The following is a 24,621-nucleotide window of genomic DNA, read 5'->3' on the forward strand; positions in this document are numbered from 1 at the left end:
CTAGCCCTATTTTACCTATTTTATTAAAAATTCTTTTTTGAAACAGGGACTCACTAAGTTGTGGAGGGCCTCCATAAGTTGCTGAGGCTGCAAACCTGTGATCCTCCTGTCTCACCTTCCCAACTACTGGATTACAAATATGTGCCACCATGCCTGGCTTATTTTTCTATATTTTTGTAATCATAAATTTGTATCAATTGTTGACATAACTCAAATATGCTTTAAAGAAACCTGTATCTTCAAATATAATTGAGAAAATAGTTGAATTTTATTTATCTTCATATTATTATTATTTATTTATTTTGATGACTCCATGACTTGGATGCTTTTATTCCCATTTGCAAATTCAGCTACATAACTTGCTATAGAACAGAGAATGTGAGTGAGGGGCGAGGAGCAGAAGTACAGTTTTGAAATCTGGATTCTCCAGAAATATTCTCCTCCATTTCTCTCATCATTATGGCTCGGTTGGCCTTACTTAAAAGTACTTCAAAGTATTCTTCTCTTCAAAGTCTGCTGCTGTCTCATTCATCAGGACCAACTTGAAGACCACTTCCTCTGTGGAGTTTTCCAACTTGTCCTTGAATTCTCCAGGTAGATTTGATTGCTTTTTACATTTGTCTGTAGCACTTTATTCTGAACCCACAGAACAATATTTTACATCGTATATGTAAAAAATGTTTGAATTCATTATGATTGCATCTAGAGCTTCATCTATTTTTTTCCACTAAATGGTATATTTTATTTTTTTCTTTTAACAATTTTTTTATTGAACATAAATAGTATACATTTAAACTATATTTGGTGCCCTCTCCCCCTGCCTCCATTTTCCCTTCCCCCCTCCCACCAATGGTTGTCCAGGTTAACCATGTCTTATTCATAATTTTACACATATTCAGATGTAGACCCTCATTAATCAAGTTCAGCCTTCCTCCTCTCCTATCTTTCCATTCAAACTTTGCTGATATTTCCCCTCCATTATCTGGAGTCCCACTGGTATCCTCTGTTTTTCCTAGTTTGTGCATATTAGAGGAAACATATGTACCTTCTCCTTCTGTGCTTGGCTGATCTCATTTAACATAATGTTTTCCAGGGCCCTCCATCTTCTTGCAAATGATATAATTTTGTTCTTCTTTATGGCTGACTAGAATTTCATTGTGTGTATTTCCCAAAGTTTTGCTATCCATTCATCTGTTGATGGAGATCTGGGTTGGTTCCATATTTTGGCTATTACAAATTGTGCTGCTATGAACATAGGTATGCATATGTTGCTGTATTTCTCTGAATTCTACCCCTTTTGGAAAGATACCCAGGAGTGGTATAGCTGGATCATATGGTGGATCTATTCCCACCTTTCTTAGGAATCTCCACACAGATCTCCATAGTGGCTGAACTAGTTTGCATTCCCACCAACAGTGTAAAAGAGTTCCTCTTTCCCCATATCCTCACCAGCATTTGTTGTTGTTTGATTTCTTTATGCTTGCCACTCTGACTGGGGTTAGATGGAATCTCAGTGTAGTTTTGATTTGCATCTCCCTGATGGCCAGTGATGTAGAATATCTTTTCATGTATCTATTGGCCCTTTGTATCTCTTCTTTTGTGAAGTGTCTATTTAGTTCATTTGCCCATTTCTTGATTGGGTTGTTTGTTTTGCTAGTGTAGAGTCTTTTGAGCTCTTTGTATATTCTGGATATTAGCCCCCTATCAGAATGGTGGCTGGTAAAGATCCTTTCCCATTCTGTAGGCTTCCTCTTTAGGTTATTGATAGTTTCCTTTGATGAGAAGAAACTTTTTAGTTTGATGTTATCCCACTTGTTTATTCTTGCTTTAATTTCTTGAGCTTTGGAGGTTTTGTTGAGAAAGTTACTGCCTGTGCCAATATGTTGTAGTGTTGAACCTATGCTCTCCTCTACTAACTTCACAGTCTCAGGTCTAATTTCTAAGTCTTTGATCCATTCTGAGTTGATTCCTGTGTTTGGTGAGATATAGGGGTTTAGATTCATCTTTTTACAAATGGTTAGCCAGTTCTCCCAGCACCACTTGTTGAAAAGGCTGTCTTTTCTCTAGTGTATGTGTTTGGCCCCTTTGTCAAAGATTAATTGCCTAAAGATGTGTGGGTTTGTTTCTGTATCTTCTATTCTAATCCACTGTTTAGTATATCTGTTATTGTGCCAGTACCATGCTGTTTTTTACTACTATTGCTCTATAGTATAGTTTGAAGTCTGGGATTGTAATGCCTCCTGCATGTTTCTTATTGTTGAGAATTGCTTTGGCTATTCTAGGTCTTTTCTTTCTCCATATAAAGTTTATGATTGATTTTTCTAGGTTTCTGAAGAATGTCGCTGGTATTTTAATGGGAATTGCATTGAATCTATAGATCAGTTTCGGCAGAATGGCCATTTTGATGATATTTATTCTGCCTATCCATGAACATGGGAGATCTTTCCATCTTCCAAGGTCTTCTTCAATTTCTTTCTTTAATGTTTTATAGTTTTTGTTGTAGAGGTTTTTTTACGTCTTGGGTTAGGTTTATTCCTAGGTATTTTATTGGTTTTGAGGTTATAATGAATGGAATTGTTTTCTTTGTTTCTTTCATTGTGGATTCGTTGTTGGCATAAAGAAAAGCCACTGATTTCTTTAGGTTGATTTTGTATCCTGCGACTTTGCTGAATTTGTCAATCAGCTCCAGAAATCTTTTGGTTGAGTTATTTGGGTCTTCCAGATAAAGGATCATTTCATCTGCGAATAAGGATAATTAATTCCTCTCTTCCTATGTAAGTTCCTTTGATTTCCTTCTCTTGTCTTATTGCTGCAGCAAGAGTCTCAAGGACTATATTGAAAAGGAGTGGTGATAGTGGGCATCCTTGTCTTGTTCCTGACTTTAGCAGAAATTCTTGCAGTTTTTCCCCATTCAATATAATGTTGGCTTTGGGTTTACAGTATATTGCCTTCATGATGTTGAAGTACTTTCCTTCTATCCCAATTTTTTTGCAGTGTTTTTAACATAAATGGGTGTTGGATTTTGTCAAATGCTTTTTCAGCATCTATTGCTACGATGATGTGGTTTTTGTTCTTGGTTCTATTTATGTGGTGAATAACATGTATTGATTTGCATATGTTGAACCAGCCTTGTTTTTCTGGGATGAAACCGACTTGGTCATGGTGTATTATTCTCTTGATATAGTTTTGAATGTGTAAAGCTAGTATTTTGTTAAGATTTTTGCATCTATGTTCATTAAGGATATTGGTCTGTAGTTTTCCTTTCTTGAGATATCTTTATTTGGTTTGGGGATTAATGTGATACTGGCCTCATAGAAGGAATTTGGGAGAGTTCCATCTTTTCAATTTCCCGGAACAAGTTATGAAGTATTGGTATTTGTTGTTCACTGAAGGTTTTGTAGAATTCAGCTGGAAACCCATCTGGGCCTGGGCTTTTCTTTGGTGGAAGAATTTTTATTGCCGTTTCTATTTCTTTGGTTGCTATTGGTTGGTTTAGGCTTGCTATGTCCTCTTGGCTGATGTAGGAAGGTTAACTGTGCTTAGCAATCTATCAATTTCTTCCAGGTTTTCAAGTGTATTGGAATATAAATTTTTAAAGTAGTTTCTGATAATCTTTTGAATTTCTTCACTATCTGTGGTGATATCTCCTTTTTCATTTCTTTTTTAATTTTATTTTATTCTTTTAAATTTTTTATTGGTGCACTGTATTCATACATCATAGTGGGATACAAAAAAACTTTTGTAGACCTACATGCACACATCGCCCAGTCAGCCCCACCCCATCCTCACTCCATTCCCTCCCCATCCCTCCTTCCTATGCTTGGCTTAGTGGTTGACATCTAGTATTATAGCAATTTATCCAAAATTAAAAATGATAATCTCACATAACAGTTTCATTTGTCTGATACCAAGCTTTTGATAACTTAAGGATAACATTTCAATATTTCTTTTTGCTTTCTTTCTTACCAGAGAATATTTTTTTTTCTTTTTTTTTTTTAGGTGAAACTATCATATATTTATATATTTATTTTTCAGAAAAAATCTATCCTAATATGGAATATAGACTCTAGATACCCAATACGATCTCAAAAAAGAACAAAGATAGAAGATATATATTTTCTGATTTCAAACCATATAAAGTACAATAATTGAAACAGTGTAGTACTGTTCTAAAGGCAGATATATAAAACATTGGAGTTAAATAAAAGCCTAGAGATACATTCTTCCCTATATTGTCAAGTTATTTTTGACAAGGTTTCCATGAACATTTCGTGGAGGAAATAATCTTTTGAATAAATATTGTTGAAAAATAATAATTACGTGAAAAAGAATAAAATAGGACCCTTACCTAATCCCATATACAAATATTAACTCAAAATAGATTAAAGGCCTAAATATAAATCTTAAGACTATAACCTTTTAGAAGAAACTCTGGGTCATAAAACCTCACAACATTGAAATTGGCAGTGATTTCTTGGATATGATTTCAATGGCACGGACAACAGAAGAGTATACAAACTCCCTAAAAATTAAAAATATATTGTATATCCAAAGATAATGTAAACAGAGTTAAAAGTTACTGATTGAATGGGATAAAATATTTCTAAATATTATATCTGAAGTTATATTAATATTCCAACTAGAAAACCAAAAAATTTACAACAATAAAAGCAAACAATACAATTTAGAGATAGGTATAAGACTAACATAAATAATGAATCTCCACAGATAACCAATCTTTTTTTTTTTTTTTGAAGATTTAAAGAAGTTTATTAAAAAGATAGAAATACAGAAGACAGTTAAAGCCCTGTGCCATTCAGAAATGGCATGGGGGGGGTAATTCGAGCAAATTCACCAAAAATCCCTGTATGCTGAGTGTTCTTATCCTGACCAAGTCTGCAGCAGGTCCTTTGATAGGTAGATATGCTGCCCTATATCTAGCCCAGGCATCCACTCTGTCTCCATCCCAGCCAGATCCACACGCTGTAAGGCAGGGCGGGGGGCAGCTCTGTCTCAGGCGCAGACCCCACACCTTTTGTTACACTCCCAATGAAACGGGGGGTTTCTTGCGAGAAAACCCTGCGAGTTCTTGTCTACAGAGAGCGAAGAATGACACCCGCAGACCTCAGGAAGAGGAGTAAAAGGTTTATTGGAAGCAGCAGGGAATGGGGCAAGGGTGGCTGAACACTCCCAAAGGGTCTGGAACTCTGGGTCCAGCAGCTGCCTTCAGGACAATAGTTGAGAGTAGCCCAAGCCGAATTGCCTTCAGGTGCAGGCTGCTTTCTTCCAGAGTCTGCGTGGTCTGCCAGAAGGGAATAGAGAAAAGTGGCCGAACACCCCTAAGGGCTGTCGGGTCTCTGTTGTCCAGTAGCTGCCTTCAGGTCACTACTCGAGTGTCGCCCGAGCCAAGTGCCGTCAATTACAAACTACCTTCTCCCAGAGTCCACGCGACCTGCCAGAAAAGAGGTACAGGTCACCCCTAAGGGCCTGGTCAGCCATGATGTCCAGCAGAGGCCTTGAGGTCACTACTCGAGAGTCGCCCGAGCCACGTGCCCTCAGATGCACTCTGCCTTCTCTCAGGGCCAACACGACCTGCGAGAGAGAGAACAGCTCCCCAAAAGGGGAGGGGGTACTGAGTGGGAAAGTGACCCACTTTTGCCATCTGACTGGCCAATGCCTGACCGCTAGCAAGTCCGTTTGTGGTTGTGGTGACTCCAAGGAGAATTTGCATAGGACATTTGCAAGTCCTTTGAAGGGTCTCCTTTCAGGAATGCCAGACTTGCTTGGTGGGTTTGTTGATTAGGAAACTCAGGATGGCTTTGTGAAGCTCTGACCTTCTTATCTCTGAGCCTTTGGAGTTTCAGGCATTTGTCGCCCCTCAGGAAACTCAGGAAATTAACTTTTTTCTACCAAGGCCTTTTCCCTATCTGCCTATTTCCTTTCTATCTCCTCAATCCCCCCTTCCGAATAGGAAACCCTAACTGCCGTTAGGGAAATGGGGCAATGACCGCTCTTAGTGACTTCCTGCTGTAAGGGGGCGTCGTGGGGCAGCGGCAGTTAGGACCCCATCGGAGGTGGGCAATCTAAATGGCCATGGTAGACTGGGGCTTGGAAATTCATGTGAGGCTCCATTTGAAGGACCATATGTAGCTTGAATCTTTCTAAAGGAGAAGAGATGAACTTGGTTAGCATCTTAAGAAGACATGGACCGAAGATGAGAATGACAATTAACATGATTAAAGGGCCCTGTAAGGGCAACAGCCATGAGGTAATGGATGGAAATCTATTTTGGATCTGTTTTTACATTTGGGTGACAGAAATTTTGGTAGCTCGTTTTTGTAGCCTCTGAGGTTGTCTTAGAATGTCCTCAGTTCTAGTTTTTACTGTTCCTGAGGAGTTTACATGTATGTAGCACAAACTCCTCCTTGGTCAGCTAGCTAATAATTGAGGGCTAGTCTGATTTAAAACCATGCGTGCCAATGAATCTAAGGATTTTTGCATTTCCTTAAAATTTAGTCCAGTGTCATTGGCCACTGGAGTCACTGAGGTAGTTAAATTAGCCACTGAGGCTGCGTTTAGGGCAATTCCTGCTCCTAAACCAGCAACAATTTTTAATTTAGCCAAAGGAGTAATATCAAAGATAATGGATATCTTATTTGTCCACATACCTTAAAAACTGTATCATAGTATATTCTGTTGCTGAACTCTTTTTTTTGGGAATATATAAACAGTAGGTTTATTAGAAACCTTCATCCTGTTAATAATCTATCTTTATCACATATGCAAACAAATATTTTACAGACATTTTTTGCAACCTATCATACATCTTCTGCAACTTACTTTAGCCTTCTTGTCTTATTTTGGTCCTTTCTTTTCCATATGGGACAATTTTAGGATAAAACTTACAATCAAACAAATATTCCATCAATATTTTATAACTAGCTTGAACCCTCTGGCTTTTATCTGGTCCTTTATTTTCCTTTGGGACAACCAGGATAAATCTTACAATATGCTTTTTTAGTCTCACAAACTTTTCTTTCTCCGTATTCATTAACATATAAAGAAATACATCTATAGACTGTCTACATTTATCCTTTTGTTGTTATCTATAAATAAACCCAAAAAGAGCATACCATTTAATGTTGTTTATATGTCAGCAATAAAAATCATGTAAAAGACTTAGGAGTCATTTTAAACCTTATGTAAAGCATTGTATTTTCCATAAAGACTTATTATTTTTCCTGATGTAGGGGGGGAGATACTGGTGACTGAGTGCTGGGTCTATTGTTTTAGATCCCCCTTGGTCTCTGGGTAAGAGAGAATTTGTAAGACATTACAAATTTCTTTGGCCTTGGGGTGCTGTCAACCCCAGATACAAAACAGAAGAGACAAAGCAAGCAGAGGACTAAGCCTTGTATTAAAAAAACCAATATTTTGCCTGTCACCTCAAGAGCTACCCAGGCTTTCTCCAAGCTGGTCAGAGGGCTGATCAGAGGGGCCTTGCCGAGCCTTGGGCATCCTTAATTCTCAGCTTTGCGGGTCGCCACGTTCCGGAAGCAGACTGACCTCACTTTCCTTCGAAGATGAGGGTAGCATGCTTGCTTTTTTAGAGGTGGCATAGCCCAGATGCAGATGGGACTCCTCTCAGGGCAGTCCTTGACACGACACCCAGGCACCTTTGCCATGCCGGCAGGTATAAGGCCTTTAGCTCCTTCCCTCTCTGTATAGGAAGCCATTGGTATCTTGAGGGAGCAAAGACTTATTACCCAAATGTAGGGCTATTGAATGAGCTTGTCTCTGTGTCTGCAATTATCTCCTTATTTCTGTTGTTGAGACATCCCAAAGGTCAAACTTAAAAGCTGATTAATGGGACCATTCATTCCAGAGACAAGATATGTATCTCATTTTTTGTTAGATCAAACATAATAGCCAGGTCTATATATCTATAAAGGTTTTTTGTACATTGCCCCATTTTTTACACTGGCCTTGCTCTGGTAGTCCATTGACCCAATTTTATACTGGACTACACTGGTAACTATAAGTCTATGTGAGCTAACAGTATTGACAAAAACCAGCTAGCTCTATCTTTTAGATGATGTTAACAATTTTATAATTTTAGAAAATAACCTTAACAATTAAAATGAATGTGTTACCTGACCGACCATCAGCTGTATTTTTTTATACAAGAAGACATTTACTCAATCAGGACAAACAGATGTAAACCAGGTCTTAAGGCTAAAATCTCTGAATTAAAGACAAAAATCTTATTGGTCAGTTCACATACAAATAAAAACTTATACCTTTAACCTTTAACTTTTGATTTCTGAAATCTTTTAGCACATTTAGATGACTCTAGATACACATATTTAGTTTTTAGATAAATATCTCTATATATCCCAGGTATAGACACATTCTGTTTACTTACATCTGCCCACTAATTTATCCTTTCTAATAACCAGCCAGTGGATTAAACCATCAATTTTAACAAAACAAATCTTTAGAATGACATTACAACTTAAACATTTATTACCAGGAAGACAATATGATAGTTGTTTTAACCTGAAGAAACCAAAGCATCTTTTAGTGACAATTTTGAAATTAACAAACTTAAACTGTTAGCAATTTAAGCCACATGAACTGAACTGTTTTACTTACTTAACAAACATTTAACAAAATTTTTCTTTAAGAACAAAAACTGCTGGAGACTGAGCCTCCAGGATTGAACCAGTATCAAGAATAAAACATTGACCTTGGTTAGACAAATCCAACCCTTAGTCTAGTTAACACCAAGTGTTAAAACACAAACCCCTGCACTTAGAAAATCTATCATATAAATTGTTATAACAATTTAGGCTAAAGATAAAAACAAGCTGTATTAGTCCAATATTAATTACCAATTACACAAAGGAATTTTAAAGTCTTTATATCTTGTAAGACCATATCTCTGTATTTGAAATTTCTATTTAAGTCAAACATAAACAATTTTAAATAGATTTAAACCTTTAACAATTTTGAGCAGCATCTAAAATTGCCCTTCTCTCACTAGTTGTGAGAGTCTGATCCTTTATTAATTTTACATCCCTCCCAGAAAGATCAAAGGTCTGATTAAGTTTCTGAAACTTCCCAATATATTTATCTGGATCACCTGAAAATTTTCTAGATCTGTCTCATATCTTGAAGGGAAAAAGGGGACCTGTACCCAAATAGTTCCTCCAAGTTTATCCCCAGCAGGTACAGCTTGGAGGGGGTAAAGGATGCCTGTGTGCACCCTGAGCATCCAATACGACGGGTATAGGCCTTCTCTGATCTAGAGTCCCTGAGTAAGATGCTGAAGGAACATTGGCTATATCTTTCTCTTTTTCTGGGGTGCTACTGGTGGTTGAATTATTCCAACCAGTGTATTTACATGCTGTTAATCTTTTCTTAAAGCCAGGAATAGTTGTACCTGAGGCAGTTCAGCCCATTTAGCCTTTCGCCTGCAAAAGGCATCTAAGATGATATCACAATTTGTATTTTCCTCGAGGGGAGGGCAGCTTCTATCATCTCCCACCTGATAGAGGCCAGGCATGACTGGAGAAGAAGGCCAAACACTTCTTCCTCAATGTCTGGGGATAAGGATCCCCAGCTGTTCCATACGCAATCTACTGGGGGTGCTGGTGAGCTTTGGAGATGGGCGATTTCCCATCGGAAAGACAGGGGAAAAAATAATGGCGTCCCATAGTTTCTCCCACTATCGCAACCTTCCCAGAGCGTCCTCTGGGCTCGCATATCGTTTCATGCATGGCCATAAACGATGATGCTTTAGCCTACCGGATTCTATCCATGCTCTACCGGTGTGGCTGGAACTGGCATCCGTCGCCATCATTAGACGCCCGGGTCTAATGGCCGAATGTCAGCAAGCTGTGCTCAGCACCCTGACAACCGTTGGCACATGCCGCTGTGCATGTACCCCTAGTGCCTGTCTGTGGGCCCTAAATTCCCAAGAGAAGTTTAGCTGAATAAGCCTGGTTCCACCCTAGCTGAATAAACCTGGAACCTTTGTTAGTTGAGGGGAGGACTCTGAAGGGAATCCTGGCGAGAGTTGGCTACATTTTGCATCCCCAGCTTCAAACTTTGTTCCTTTTAAAATAAGCCCGATGTTAAAGCACATTTTAAGTTACCAATCTTCCCTTTTTCTATTTCTTTGGAGAGGGATTTCTGATATTATCTGTGAGCTACATTTCCTTCCAAAAGTACAAGGTATCTTCACTAGGATCGAGTAAAGGCACAACTAGTTAATCTCTGCTCAGATCGAATATTACTGAAATTTTGAGCAGCTACAGAAAACATCCTACAGAAAAACACTAGGAAACCGAGAGATTCACGCGATTACTCACCCCTCCGTAGATGATGTCTTGGTGGGACCTCCAAAAATGAAACGGGGGGTTTCTTGCGAGAAAACCCTGCGAGTTCTTGTCTACGGAGAGCGAAGAATGACACCCGCAGACCTCAGGAAGGGGAGTAAAAGGTTTATTGGAAGCAGCAGGGAATGGGGCAAGGGTGGCTGAACACCCCCAAAGGGTCTGGAACTCTGGGTCCAGCAGCTGCCTTCAGGACAATAGTTGAGAGTAGCCCAAGCCGAATTGCCTTCAGGTGCAGGCTGCTTTCTTCCAGAGTCTGCGTGGTCTGCCAGAAGGGAATAGAGAAAAGTGGCCGAACACCCCTAAGGGCTGTCGGGTCTCTGTTGTCCAGTAGCTGCCTTCAGGTCACTACTCGAGTGTCGCCCGAGCCAAGTGCCGTCAATTACAAACTACCTTCTCCCAGAGTCCACGCGATCTGCCAGAAAAGAGGTACAGGTCACCCCTAAGGGCCTGGTCAGCCATGATGTCCAGCAGAGGCCTTGAGGTCACTACTCGAGAGTCGCCCGAGCCACGTGCCCTCAGATGCACTCTGCCTTCTCTCAGGGCCAACACGACCTGCGAGAGAGAGAACAGCTCCCCAAAAGGGGAGGGGGTCCCGAGTGGGAAAGTGACCCCGATAACCAATCTTAGTTGTCTGTTGGATGGAAAATCTTTTTTCTCTGGTTCTGGTGTGTGTTACCTATTTCTTCTTTGTAGTTAATCTCTTTGAGTATTTTCTCTTGCGTTGAATTTGAAGACATAAATTCCTTCAGTTTCTGTTTTCATGGAAGCTTCTTATATCTTCATCTAATTTGATAGAACGTTTTGCTGGGTAGGAAATTTTTGGCTGGAAATTATTTTCTTTCAGAGTTTGGAATATGTTACTCCAAGCCCTTCTGGCTCTCATGACTTGGTTTGGGAAGTCTGGAGTGATTCTAATTGGTTTGCCTCTGAATGTCACTTGGCCCTTTGTTTTTGTTGCCTTTAAGATTCTCTGCTTGGCTTCCACATTGGTCATTTTGACAATTATGTGGCACGGGGATCCTCTTCTCCGATCCTGTCTAAAGGGAATTCTATAAGTTTCCTGGACCTGTGTATCGACCTCTTGCTCTACGTTTGGAAAATTTTCTGCTATTACTTCCTTGAAGAGATTGTTGATCCCTTTGGTTTCACCTTCTTTTCCCTCCTCTATTCCAATTATTCTTAGGTTAGCTTTTTAAAATGGGCCCATATTTCTTCAATGTCAGATTCCTGCTGTCGGATATTTTTTTCTAGATTAGAAACTATGCGTTCATTTTTGGGTTGATCATCTTCTAAGAGTGAGATTCTATTCTCCATGTGGTCTAATCGGTTGTTTGTACTTTGAATTGAGGCCTTTACTTCATTAATTGCATCCTTTATCTCTTTTTGGCTCTCTCTGAATTCCTTTTGAAACACCTCTATTATTTCTACAGTTATTTTCCTGATTTGTTCTTCTGGAAATCTCTGAATTTCTGTTTTATCGGGTTCTGATGTTGTGGGGTTGTAGGCATTTATTGCTCCATTCTTTTCCTCTTTTCCATGATTTTGGAAGTTTGTGCCTTCTCTGGGTTCTTCCCTTGGGTCACTATGACTTCACTTAAGGTGCTCTGGATCTCAAGTCTGTGGTATCTCAGACTGCACTACTCCTTTACTGGGTTGTAACGCAGAGTCTCAGACCCATGGAGTCAATAGAGGCTGCTTTAGACTATGGGGGGTGCCAGGTTGCATGTTCTCCTATGCTGTGATATCTCTGCCACCACCACTTCCCTGGGAGTCAGTACTGGGATTTCTCCTCTGGGACCCGCAATTTGACTCACTGTTGTTGATTACACAGATAAACTTGGTGAATTTGCTGCTGCTACTGCCGGTGGCAATCTTCACTTCTAATTTTGATAATTTGAGTTGATTCTCTTTTTCTTTTGGTTAGGTTGGCCAGGGGTTTATCAATTCTATTAATCTTTTTAAAGAACCACCTTTTTGTTTTATTGATTCTTTGAATTGTTTTTTTGTTCTCTATTTCATTTATTTCTGCTCTATTTTTAATGATTTCTTGCCTTCTGCTGGCTTTGGGAATAGACTTGCAGAATTTCTAGTTCCTTGAGTTGTGTCATTAGGTTCTTTGCTTGGTGGTTCTCTGTCCTTCTTATGTGGGCACTCAATGCAATGAACTTTACTCTTAATACTGCCTTCATGGTGTCCCATAGATTTGGTAGGTTGTATCTCTGTTTTCGTTTGTTTCCATAAATTTCTTTATTTCTTCCTTAATTTCTGCTCTTACCCATTCATCATTCAATAGTGTATCACTCATTCTCCATGAATTTGAATACTTCATTTTGAGTTTCCTGTTGTTGATTTCTACTTTTATTCTGTTGTGGTCTGAAAAGATGCAAGGAACTATATTACATTTTTTGAATTTGCTGGTATTTTCTTTGTGTCCCAGGATGTGGTCTATTTCAGAGAAGGTTCCATGGGCTGCTGAGAAGAATGTGTATTTTGTAGTTCCTGGTTGAAATAATCTGAAAATGTCTATTAGGTCCATTTGGTTTATGGTTTCCTTTAGTTCTAAAGCATCTTTACTCATATTTTGCCTTGAAGAGGTGTATTAAAATCTCCCAGAATTATTGTATTTGGGTCTACTTGGGATCTTATGTCCAGAAGGGTTTGTTTTACAAATGTTGTTGCACCCACATTTGGGGCATAAATATTTAGTATCATTATATCTTCTTTGTGTATTGTTCCTTTTAATAAAAGGAAGTGCCCTGATTTTGTCTCTTGATGTGTTTTAAAGTCTGTTTTGTTGGATATCAGGGTTGCTACCCCTGCTCTTTTTTGGTCACCATTGGCATGGTATATTTTTTTTTCATCCTTTCACTTTCAGCCTGTGAATGTCTTTAGCTGTAAGGTGAGTTCTTGCAGACAGCATATATTTGGATTATGTTTCCTAATCCACATTGCCAGTCTATGTCTTTTGATTGGTGAGTTAAGTTCTTTGACATTAAGAGATATTACTGAAATATGATTTTTGTTTTCTGCCATTTTGTGTTCTGTCTACTCTTGGGTGGTTTGATCTTTCTTCTTTACTTAAATGGCCCACTTATTAACTTCCTCTCTTCTCTGATTCTGAAGTCTGCTTCTTTTTTCTTCCTTATGGTTTATTTCATTAAGAATTTTCTCTAGTATTGGCTTTGAATTCATGAATTTTTTGAGATTCTGTTTATCCTGAAAGACTTCGGTTTCACCTTTGATCTTGAATAGTAGTTTTGCTCGATAGATTAGTTTGGGTTGGAAGTTATTTTCTTCCAGGGTCTGAATCACGTCGTACCAGTCTCTCCTAGCATTCCTGACCTGGGTTGTATAGTCTGGGGTGATTCTTATTGTTTTGCCTCTATATGTCACCCGTCCTTTTGTTCTCACTGCTTTTAAGATTCCTTCCTTGGCCTCTATATTGGTCATTTTGGTTATTATGTGGCGTGGAGTGGTCTTTCTTTGGTCCTGTCTCAGTGGAGTTCTGTATGCCTCCTGGACATGAAAGTCCAAGTCTCTTTTCATATTTGGAAAATTCTCTGAGATTATTTCCTTGAAGATATTACAGATGCCCTTGGTCTGTACCTCTATCCCTTCTTCAATGCCTATTATCCATAAATTAGGATGCTTCATATTATCCAATATTTAGTGGATGTTAAGGTTTTGTTGCTGTAAAGATTTCTGTATATCACTGACTGTGTTTTTGGTTTGGGATGTACTGTATTCTAATATTGATATTCTGTTTTCCATTTCATCTAATCTTCCAGAATTTCTTTCTATTACTGTTTTCAGTTCACTTATTGCCTCTTTCATTTCATTCCAGACCTCTTTCTGATTCTTTTTTAGTGTTTCTAACTCACCTTTCACCTCCTCTAGACTTATTTTAAATCCTTTCATCATATTGTACATCAAGATTCTGAACTCCCCTTCTTGCATTTCTAGTAGGTCAGTATTCGTGATTTCTGCTGTCTCTTCATAATTCCTGGTTCTCATATCTATAACGTTCTCTGTCCTATTTTTCTGATTTCTACCCATCGTTCGTGAGTATTATGCTTAGTCCAATCTTAGGAGTTTAGGGGTATCGGCAAGTCAGCAGAGTTTTTCCAGTGTTGAGGGTGGGTGATGTGGGAGGAGCTGGGGTGATGGGTAAAGGAGTCGGATTAGGTAGAGGATATGTTTAGGTTGGGAAAGACTTTAAGTATGATAAGGTAATATCTTACTGAGAATGAGAGAGAGTTAACTAGTAGGACTCTTGTAGTTAGTAGAGTAAGTATGGAGATATGAAATACTTTGAGTATTAAATAAGGAAGTATATTATGGGGAAAAGTTTTTGGGGGGAGAGTATATAGGTTAGTGTGGGGATGTTTGTAAGAGGGGTGATGGAAGGAGCAGACAAACAAACAAAAAAAATCCACAGAAGATACCAAGACTATTATGTAATCCAAGAAAAAGAAAGAAAAAACCAATCAAAGGAGGAGAATGAAAAAAGGAAGGAAAGAGGAAGAGGAAAAAAGGACAAGAATAAAATAAAAGGAACTAGCAGTTGTGTGAAATCAGAAAACAAGGCAAACTATCAAATATTATTAAAAAAAAGTTAAAGTAAAAGAAGGATGGGGAAAAAATAAAACAGCAATAACCATAACAAAACAAAAGCACTGTAAAATCAAAACAAAACAAAACATCCACAGTAACAGTAAAAACAACAACAACAACAAAACAAACAACAGTCCTACTTATTTACGAATATGGGGTCAGATCCATATAATATTTGTGTATCTGATTGCTTTGGTAGTTTTCAGAATATAATCCAATATCTATTAGTTTTCTTTGTACTCTATTTTTATCTTCTTAGGTCACTCTGGGTGTTTGGACACCTTTCTTTCCTTTAACTGCTTTGGGTTTATGTGTCAGGATGTCTGGTGTCACTCTTATTAGATTCTGTACAATTCCCAGGTTCTGCATAATTCCAACCTGTAGTCAGCACCTCTGCACTCACCACCCTAGACTCCGGCCTGTGCTTCCCTACAGCAGGAGTGGAGGATGTCCAAAGTAGACTTGGAACCTCCCCCTGTGGTCCTGTGCAGATATTGTGTCTCGATGGATTTTCCTGTGTCTTTGGAAATTCTAACTGGGATAGCCGGTGTGGTCCCAAGATGTGCCCTGGGAAAAGGGTAGCTGGTTCCTGGATGCCCACACTTATTGCCAGAGCTCTGCCAGTTCCAAGAATGCAGGCTGGATGTGCTGCTATTACTGGACCCAGCTGTGAGTGGGTGCAGCTGCCTAGTGCCTGCTGCTATGCTCCTCCACGGTGCATTGGGCTGTGTTTTAGACTAGAACTGAGTATCAGGCTGCTGGGTGGGCAGGAACTCCCAGCGGTGGGCCAGGGGCGTGGGATAGGTGCACAAGTGTCTGGGGGGCACAGGCGCTGCGAGGTGTCCAGCAATGATCTCTGCCTCCCGCGGGTTGTAGAAGCTGGGTGCCCAAGGAGATCTCACTGGTGCACAGAGCTTTCACTGCCTGGAAAGCAGGCCTCCTGCAAGGTGGGTGTCTGGGCTCCAGTGGGGGGCAGGGGCTAGGCACACCAGGTAGGCTCCAATTTAGGGGTGGGGGTGGCACAGGCACTGACTACTAGTGGGGGTCCGGGGCGCAGACAGGGTGTGCGAGGACAGTGCTGGGTTCTGAGGCGTGGGACAGATGCCCCGGGCCAGTGCTGGGCCTGGGGCACACGCTAGTACCCGCACTTTCCCTGGACGCACTCAGGTATCTGGCTTCCTTGGTCCAGGCGTCCATGGGAGTCTCTGTGCTGTTGTGATCCAGTCGCTGGTGAGCACACAGAATTCTGACGTGGGTGCTGCTCGCTGCTTAAGATGAGGCTCTGTGTCCGTTTTCAGTCTCGGATTATCTTGCCGCGGTGATTTCAGTCAGGGCTCACAAGTGCAGTTCTCGGGAGTGCAGTTTGGGCGGGCAGGCAGCCCGCACCGGCAGCCCGCCGGCGGGGGTCCCGATTGTATCTGCAGTAGGTCTGGTGCCCGATCTTTGTTCTACTTCTTCTTCGAGTTCAGAGTTTCCGCCGAGGTACCTGGATCTGTTTTGGTTCCTGGGATGTATTTATTTTGTTGACTAAGACACTGCTATCTAAGTAGTTGAACTTTATTTGTTTCAGTTACTGAGAAGTGCTGTGTCCCTCAGTCGCCATTTTGAATCCTCTATATTTTCATATTATAAAATGATATATGTACATGGAAAAAATCAGACAATAAAAAACAAGTTAAAAATAATTATACCTTTATACCCTTGTGTTTCACTCATCAGAAGTAATTCTTTTCAATAGTTTCTAATGTATGTCTCTGGAAATTTTCCATGCATATATACCAATTAGAAGAAGTAACATTGAAATAAAAATAGCATTATATAAAAAGCATACATACATATACACATATACTTATGCATACATACACATAACAGAGAAAGAGAACAACAACAAGAAAAAAAATCTACATGAGTAAAAGTGCATGGGATAGAGAAGAAGAAATTTTTCTAATTTACAGATAAAGAAGTTGAAGAGGCTTGGAATTATTAATCCACTTGTTCAAGGTCCCACAGCAACTTAAGCCAAGTCAGTATCAGAATTCCGGCATTCTCCTTCCTGAGCCCGAACTCTTATCCATTGGACCATAGTGTTTTCTTTGATAGCAAAAAACAAGAGGATTAGAAGGATATATACTTTCTACTACTAAAGATGAGCCAAAGTTGAAGTGTGATTACAGGAAAGTGCCTGAGTTGTACAAACTACAGTCAATAATTTTTTTGAGAAAGATGAATGAGGGAAAGTACCTTAATGTCACGCAGGGCAAGCATTATAACTTAGCGATGAAAGTGAACTTAGATGGGAGGTGAGGGGTGGTGGTGTTCATAGCTAGCAGCAGAAGCATAGTTGGTCTTAAGTACAGGGTAGTTGTAAAGAGAGCAATAAAGTTGTAACCTTGACAGAATCCAAAGAAGAACCTAAAAAATTCAGACCCAAATGTTCTTTATCACATTTGTAATTTCCCCTTATTTATTTCTTATACTGGAAAATATGCTTTTTAAAAATTAAAGTGGTGTGTGCATATGAATGGATTACTTCTGAAGTATCACAGTGAACCTTACATTGGAGTGGTGTTAATGATCACTTGCCATTCCTGCAACCCTATCTCTTGCCAACAGCCCTGACTTTCATTTGGTTACCTATCCTCCCTCCTCACCCTCAGACAGTTTTTTTATATTTTAGTAAAATATATCAATTTTTCCAGGCATTCTGGGACATATATCATCTGTCTACTGGTTGTTCTGAAGGAAGTCAAGGATGCAATCATTGAAGTGAAGGCATCGATACAACCTATCAACAATAGATTAGACCACATAGAAAATAGAATCTTGCTTTTAGAAGGTGATGACTCCAAAATTAAAAATATAGTGTATAATTTAGAAAAAATTTGACAGCATAATTAATTAAACATTGAAGACATAGGGGCCCGTTTTAAAAGAGCTAACCTAAGAATACACATAGAAGAGGGAATAGAAGGTGAAACCAAAGGGATCAACAATTTTTTCAAAGAAGTAATTTCAGAAAAAATTTCAAACATAGAAATGTCAATACACAGGTACAGGAAACTTACAGAACTCCCTGTAGACAACATCATAGAGGCCAGACATGGTGGCACATGCTTGTAATCCCAGCATTTGGGAGGCGGAGACCAGAGTATTGTGGTTCTCGGACAGCCTCAGCTACTCTGCAACTCAGTGAGACCCGGTTTCAAAAAATAAAGAAAAAGCCGGGCGTGGTGGCGCACGCTTGTAATGCCCGCGCTTGGGAGGCAGAGACAGGAGGATCGCGCAGGTTCGAAGCCAGCCGCACTGGCGTAAGAGACCCTGTTTCAAAAATATAAAATAGGTCTGGGAGCGTAGCCCGGAGGTAGAAGGGCTTCCAGGAACCCCAGTACCACCAAAAAAAAAAATAAATAAATAAATAAATAAATAAAGAAAAAAAATAGGACAGGGGGTGTAGCTCGGAGGTTGAATGTCCCTGGGTACCATCCCCAGACCCCCCAAAAAATCAGAGAAAAGATTTGCTATGCTACAAAATAGTCAAACTTACTAATGTAGAAGCCAAGGAGAGACTCTTAAAGCAACAAAAGCAAAAGCCGAAATGACATTCAGAAGCAAACCAATTAAAATCACTCCAGACTTCCCAAACCAAGTCATAAAAACCAGGAAGGAGAGCTTGGAGCAACATATTACAAATTCTGAAAGAAAACAACTTGCAGCCCAAAATTACCTGTCTAGAAAAACTATCTCTCAAATTCTATGTGAAGATAAAAACCTTCCATGACAAACAGAAGCTGAAGGAATTTGTCTTCTAAACCAGCACTAGAGAAAATACTCAGATTTAACTGCAAAGAAGAAATAAGAAATAAATTCCAGAACCAGAGAAAGAGTTTCCATGAAACAAACAAGGAAAAAACAAACTACCTCAAATAGAAGTTAAAACTTCAAATGGTAGGAATTAAAAATAGCCTTTCAATAATCATGCTGAACACAAATGGTCTCAGCTCCCCAATAAAAAGGCATATGGTGGCAAAGGTAATTAAAAACCAGAATTTTCTATCAGCTGCCTGCCAGAAACACACCTTACAAGTAAAGATATTCACAAACTAAAGGTGAAGGGCTGGAGCAAGTTAATCTATGGTAATGGAACTCAAAGATAAGTAGGAGTAGCAACTATGATACCAGACAAACTATACTTGAAATCTGGGTTTATCAGAAAAGACAATGCAGGTTATTTTTTATTGGTAAAGGAACAATCCAGCAAGAGGAAATAACGATAGTCAACATTTATCCCCAAACACATATGCAACCACTTTTATAAAACAAACTCTTTGTGAAGTTAAGTCACAAAAATACCAATACAATAATACTGGGAGATTTCAACACTCCTCACACCACTAGACTGATCTTCTAGATAAAAGGTCAGTAAAGATGCTTCAAACATAAAAAATACCATAACCAAATAAACTTATTAGATACATACAGAGTATTTCACCCCAATACAGCAGAGTTCACATTTTTCTCAGCTGCATATGGAACCTTCTCCAAAATAGACCACATCCTGGGCCACAAAATGAGTACTAGCAAATTAAATGAATGTGACATACTCCCCTGCATCTTTTTAGACCACAGTGAAATAAAACTAGAAATCAACAAAATAAGACCCAGAGTAACCACATAAACACACGAAGACTAAACACCACACTGTTGAATGAGGAATTGGTAATTGAAGAAGTAAGGGATGAAATTAAGAAATTCTTAGAAACAAATGTAAATAGAGACACACTATATCAAAAGCTCTGAGATACCTTGAAGGCAATATTAAGAGAAAAATTCTTAGTACTGAGTGCCCACATAACAAGAACAGAAAATCACCAAATAAATAACCTAATGACACACCTCAAAGCCTTTGAAAAACAGGAAGAGTCTAACTCCAAAGCCAGTAGAGGAAGGAAATTATTAAAATCAGAGCAAAACACAATGAAGTAGAGATTAAAAGAACAATTTAGAAAAATCAACAAAACCAGCTGGTTTCTCAAAAAAAATAAACACATGAATAAAAAGCTGGCCAACCTAAAAGAGAAAGAGATAGAGAAAGAAAGAGAGAGAGAGAGAGAATCCAAATGACTTAAATAAGAGATGAAAAAGGAGACATTATTACTCATAGCATGGATATCGACAGGATTATCAGAAACTACTTTGAAAAACTATACTTCAACAAAATGTAAGCCTTAAAGGAAACTGACAATTTTCTATATACATACAACCTTCCTAAACTGAACCAAAAACTGACCAAAAGCAGTTAAAGATATTGAGGAAGCAATGAAGAGCCCAGAACCAGATGGTTTCCCAAGTGAATTTTACAAAACCTTTATAGATGAGCTAATCCCAGCACTCCTCAATCTATTCCATGAAATAAAAAGTAATGGGACTCTTCCAAATACATTCTATGAAGCCAACATCACATTAATACCGAAAACAAAGACAGCTCAGAAAAGAAAAGTATAGGCTGATATCCTTGATGAACTTAGATGCAAAATTGCTAAATAAAATAATACTATTATCCATTCAAAACCACATTAAGAAAATCATACACAATGACCAAGTAAGTTTATCTCAGAGATGCTAGTCTGATTCAAAATACAAAAAAACTGTCTATGCAATTCATCACATAAACAGAAACAAACACAAAAATCACATGATTATTTCAATAGTTTCTCAAAAAGCATTAAACAAAATCCAACACCCATTTATGCCAAAAGCACTGCAGAGAATCAGAATAGAAGGATTATACCTCAACATCATAAAGGCAATATACAATAGGCCCACAACAAACATCATATTAAGTGGGGAAAACTAAGAGTTCTCTCTAAAAGCAGAAACAAGACAAGGATGTCCTTTACCACCATTTCTTTTCAATATAGTCTTGAGATTATAGCCAGAACAATAAGACAAGAAAAGAAAATCAAAGGAGAACAAATAAGAAAAGAACTAAATCTATCTCTCTTTGCAGATGACATGATCCTATACTTAGAAGACTCAACAAACTCAATGAAAAAGCTTATAGAACTGATCAACAAATTTAGCAAAGTGTCTGGTTACAGAATCAATCTTAAAAAAAGCAGAAGCTTTCCTGTATGTCAACCATAAATACCCTGAAAAATAAATCTAGGGAACACTTCCACCCAGGATATCCTACCCCCAAAATAAAATACTTAGGAATAAACCTAACCAAGAAGATAAAAAAATCTCTACAAAAATTATAAAAAATTGAAAAAAGAAATAAAAAAAGAGCTTAGGAGATGGAAAGATCTTCCTTGTTCTTGAATAGGCAGAAAAATATCAAAATGGCCATTATTTCAAAAGTGATCTACAGATTCAACACAATACCCATTAAATTACCAAGAACTTTTCTCACAGACATTGAAAAATTATTCCTTAAATTTATTTGAAACAACAGAGAAAACCAGAATGACCAAAGTAGTTCTCAGGAACAAGAACCATGCAGGAAGCATCACAATACATGATTTCAAACTCTACTAAAAAGCCATAGTAGTAAAAACAGCATGATACTGGCACAAAAACAGACACATAGACCAGTGGGCAAGAATAGCAGACTCAGAAACAAACTTACACATTTATGACCAATTGATTTTTGACAAAGAAGCCAAAAATATACACTGGAAAAAAGATAGCCTCTTTAACAGATGGTGTTGGCAAAACTGGTTAACCATATACAGAAAAATGGAAATAAAAAATGGAAATAGACACCACTTCCTCACCCTGCACAAAAGTCAATTCAAGATGGATTGAAAACTTGGAAACCAGACCAGAGACCTTGTAGCTTCTTGAAGAGGGCATAGGTTCAGCACCGCAACACATAGGCACAGGTAAAAAGCTTTCTTAATACGACCCCCAAAGGGCACACATAACTAAAAGGCAGATCAACATGTGGGATTGCATTGAAGTGAAGAACTTCTGTTTAGCAAAGGAAAAAATTGAGAAAATTTCCCCAACTATTCCTGTGATAAAGGACTAATATTTAGAGTCTTCCAAGAACTAAAAAAACTCACTGCTAAGAAAACAAAGAATCCGTCAAAAAATGGGCAAGTGAACTAAATTAGACACTTTATGAAAGAAGAAATTCAAATGGCCAATAAATGAATAAAAATGCTCAACATCATTTGCAATCACAGAGATGCAAATCAAAACTACCCTGAAATTTCACCTAACCCCAACTAGAATGGCAATCATTCAAAACACAAAGAACAACCAATGCTGGTGAAGAAGTAGGAACTCTAATACATGGTTGGTGGGATTGCAGATTAGTGCAACCACTTTGGGAAACTGTATGGAGGATCCTCAGAAGAATAGGAATAAACTTACCATATGATCCAGCAATACCACTTCTAGGTATCTACCCCAAAGAAAGGAAACCAAACTATCAAACTAATATATGTGTATCTATGTTCATAGCCACACAAGTCACAATTGCCAAAATATGGAACCAGCCTAGATGTCCATCAACAGGTGGATGTATTACAAAACTATGGGAGATTCAATGGAATTTTACTTAGCCATAAAGAAGAAAAAAATTACAACATTTACAGTGAAATGGATGGAATTGGAGATCATTATGCTAAGTGAGATTAGTCAGTTACAAAAAGTAAAAAATCAGATGTACTCCCTAATGTGTGGAAGCTAGGGAGAAAAAGGGTCATAGGAGGAACTCTAGACAAAGAAGGAGAAACCATAGATGAGTAAATAAGGCCTAACTGGGGGTGATGGGAGGGGACAAAAGGTAAATTCCCTTATGTACATGATTTACATTCATAAACATATCAATCACTAAGCCAAATATGAGAAGGGGAAAGGAGAGAGGGAAAGGGGGGAAATGGGCAAGGACTAAATGAGTGATGTGTGCATGTATGCCTCTCCCATATTGTGCTTTATTAAGATGTATGACTATAATATACCAACAAAAATTAAAAAATAAACAAAATGAGAAATTATACAAAAAAGTGATATGTAGCAAATGTTATGAGGCCACAAAAATATTTACATTTTAATTTTCAAAATCTAGGACTTCCAGAAAGATGGCGATGGAGAAAAGCAGGGCTTACAAGCCCCGCTAACAACCAATCTCTATTACCACAAAATCAGCGCCTTTCATAGCCAGAAAACACCATCAGCAGAGAAACAAAAAATGTAACTACAAGGGACAGAGAAAAAGAGGGCTGGAAAAATGAGACACCAGAAAGAAACCAGACCGCAGTGCTGCAGCTGAAGCCGTGGCACGAAGAGCCTGGCACCATTTTCCCTTGCAGCACCAGGCTCCAGAGAGGGGGGAACTCAGAACAGAGCTCAGAACCAGAGAGGAGATATGCTGGCCTCATGCCCGAGGACGTGGCAGCAGCGCCTTACTGCCGGTGGCAGCAGCGAGCTCACTGGACGGCACCAGACCAACACACTCAACAGCCCACCAGGCTCCAGAGAGGAGCAGCGAATAGTGAGCTGAGGTGAGCTGCTGCGGATCAGCCGGGCGGGATTCAGCAGATTTCTCAGCAAAGGGAGCATCTAAAGCTCCCAGAGGCTGGGCTCAGCACACCCTGCAAGGACTCAGAGCGGAGCTCAAAAACAGAAAAGAAGGAAGATGGCGACCGAGAAAAGCAGGGCTTAAGAGCCCCACTAACAACCAATCTCCATTACCACAAAATCAGCGCCTTTCATAGCCAGAAAACACCATCACCAGAGAAACAAAAAAATCACCAGGATCCTAAGAGAAAGCGGACTGAGAAGAGAGCTCAGAGCCACAGAGGAGATACACCGGCCTCACGCCCAAGGATGTGGCAGCAGTGCCATACTGCTGGCAGCAGCGGCGATTCACCAGACAGCTACAGCAAGCCGAGGTGAGCCGCTGCGGAACAGCCAGGCAGGATTTTTCAGCGCAGGGAGCATCTAAAGCTCCCAGTAGCTGAACTCAGCACATGCTGTAGGGACTCAGAGTGGAACTCAAAACCAAGAAGAAATACGCCAGCCTCAGGGCCGAGGGCGTAGCAGTGGCGCGATATTGCCACCGGCGGCAGCAGCAGCGAATTCACCGAGTCCAGTACAGCTACATCTGCGAACTCAAGAACAGTGAGTCAAATTGCGGGCCACAGAGGAGAAATCCCAGTACTGTACTCCCTGGAACTTGACCCACTGGGGGAGTGACGGTGGCAGAGATATCACACCATAGGAGAACGTGCAACCTGGCACCCCCCACAGTCTAAAGCAGCCTCTATTGACTCTCTGGGTCAGAGACTCTGTGATACAACCCAGTAAAGGAGTAGTGGGGTCTGAGATACTACTGACTCGAGATCCAGAGCACCTTAAGTGAAGTCATAGTGACCCAAGGGAAGAACCCAGAGAAGGCACAAACTTCCGAAATCATGGGAAAGAGGAATAACACTGGAGCAATGAATGCCCACAACCCCACAACATCAGAACCCGATAAAACAGAAAATCAGAGATTTCTAGAAGATCAAATCAGGAAAATAACTGTAGAAATAATAGAGGTGCTTCGAAAAGAATTCAGAGAGAGCCAAAAAGAGATAAAGGATGCAATTAA

This window comes from Muscardinus avellanarius (assembly GCF_963383645.1).
Source record: "Muscardinus avellanarius genome assembly, chromosome: 8".
NCBI classification, from domain to species: Eukaryota; Metazoa; Chordata; class Mammalia; order Rodentia; family Gliridae; genus Muscardinus; species Muscardinus avellanarius.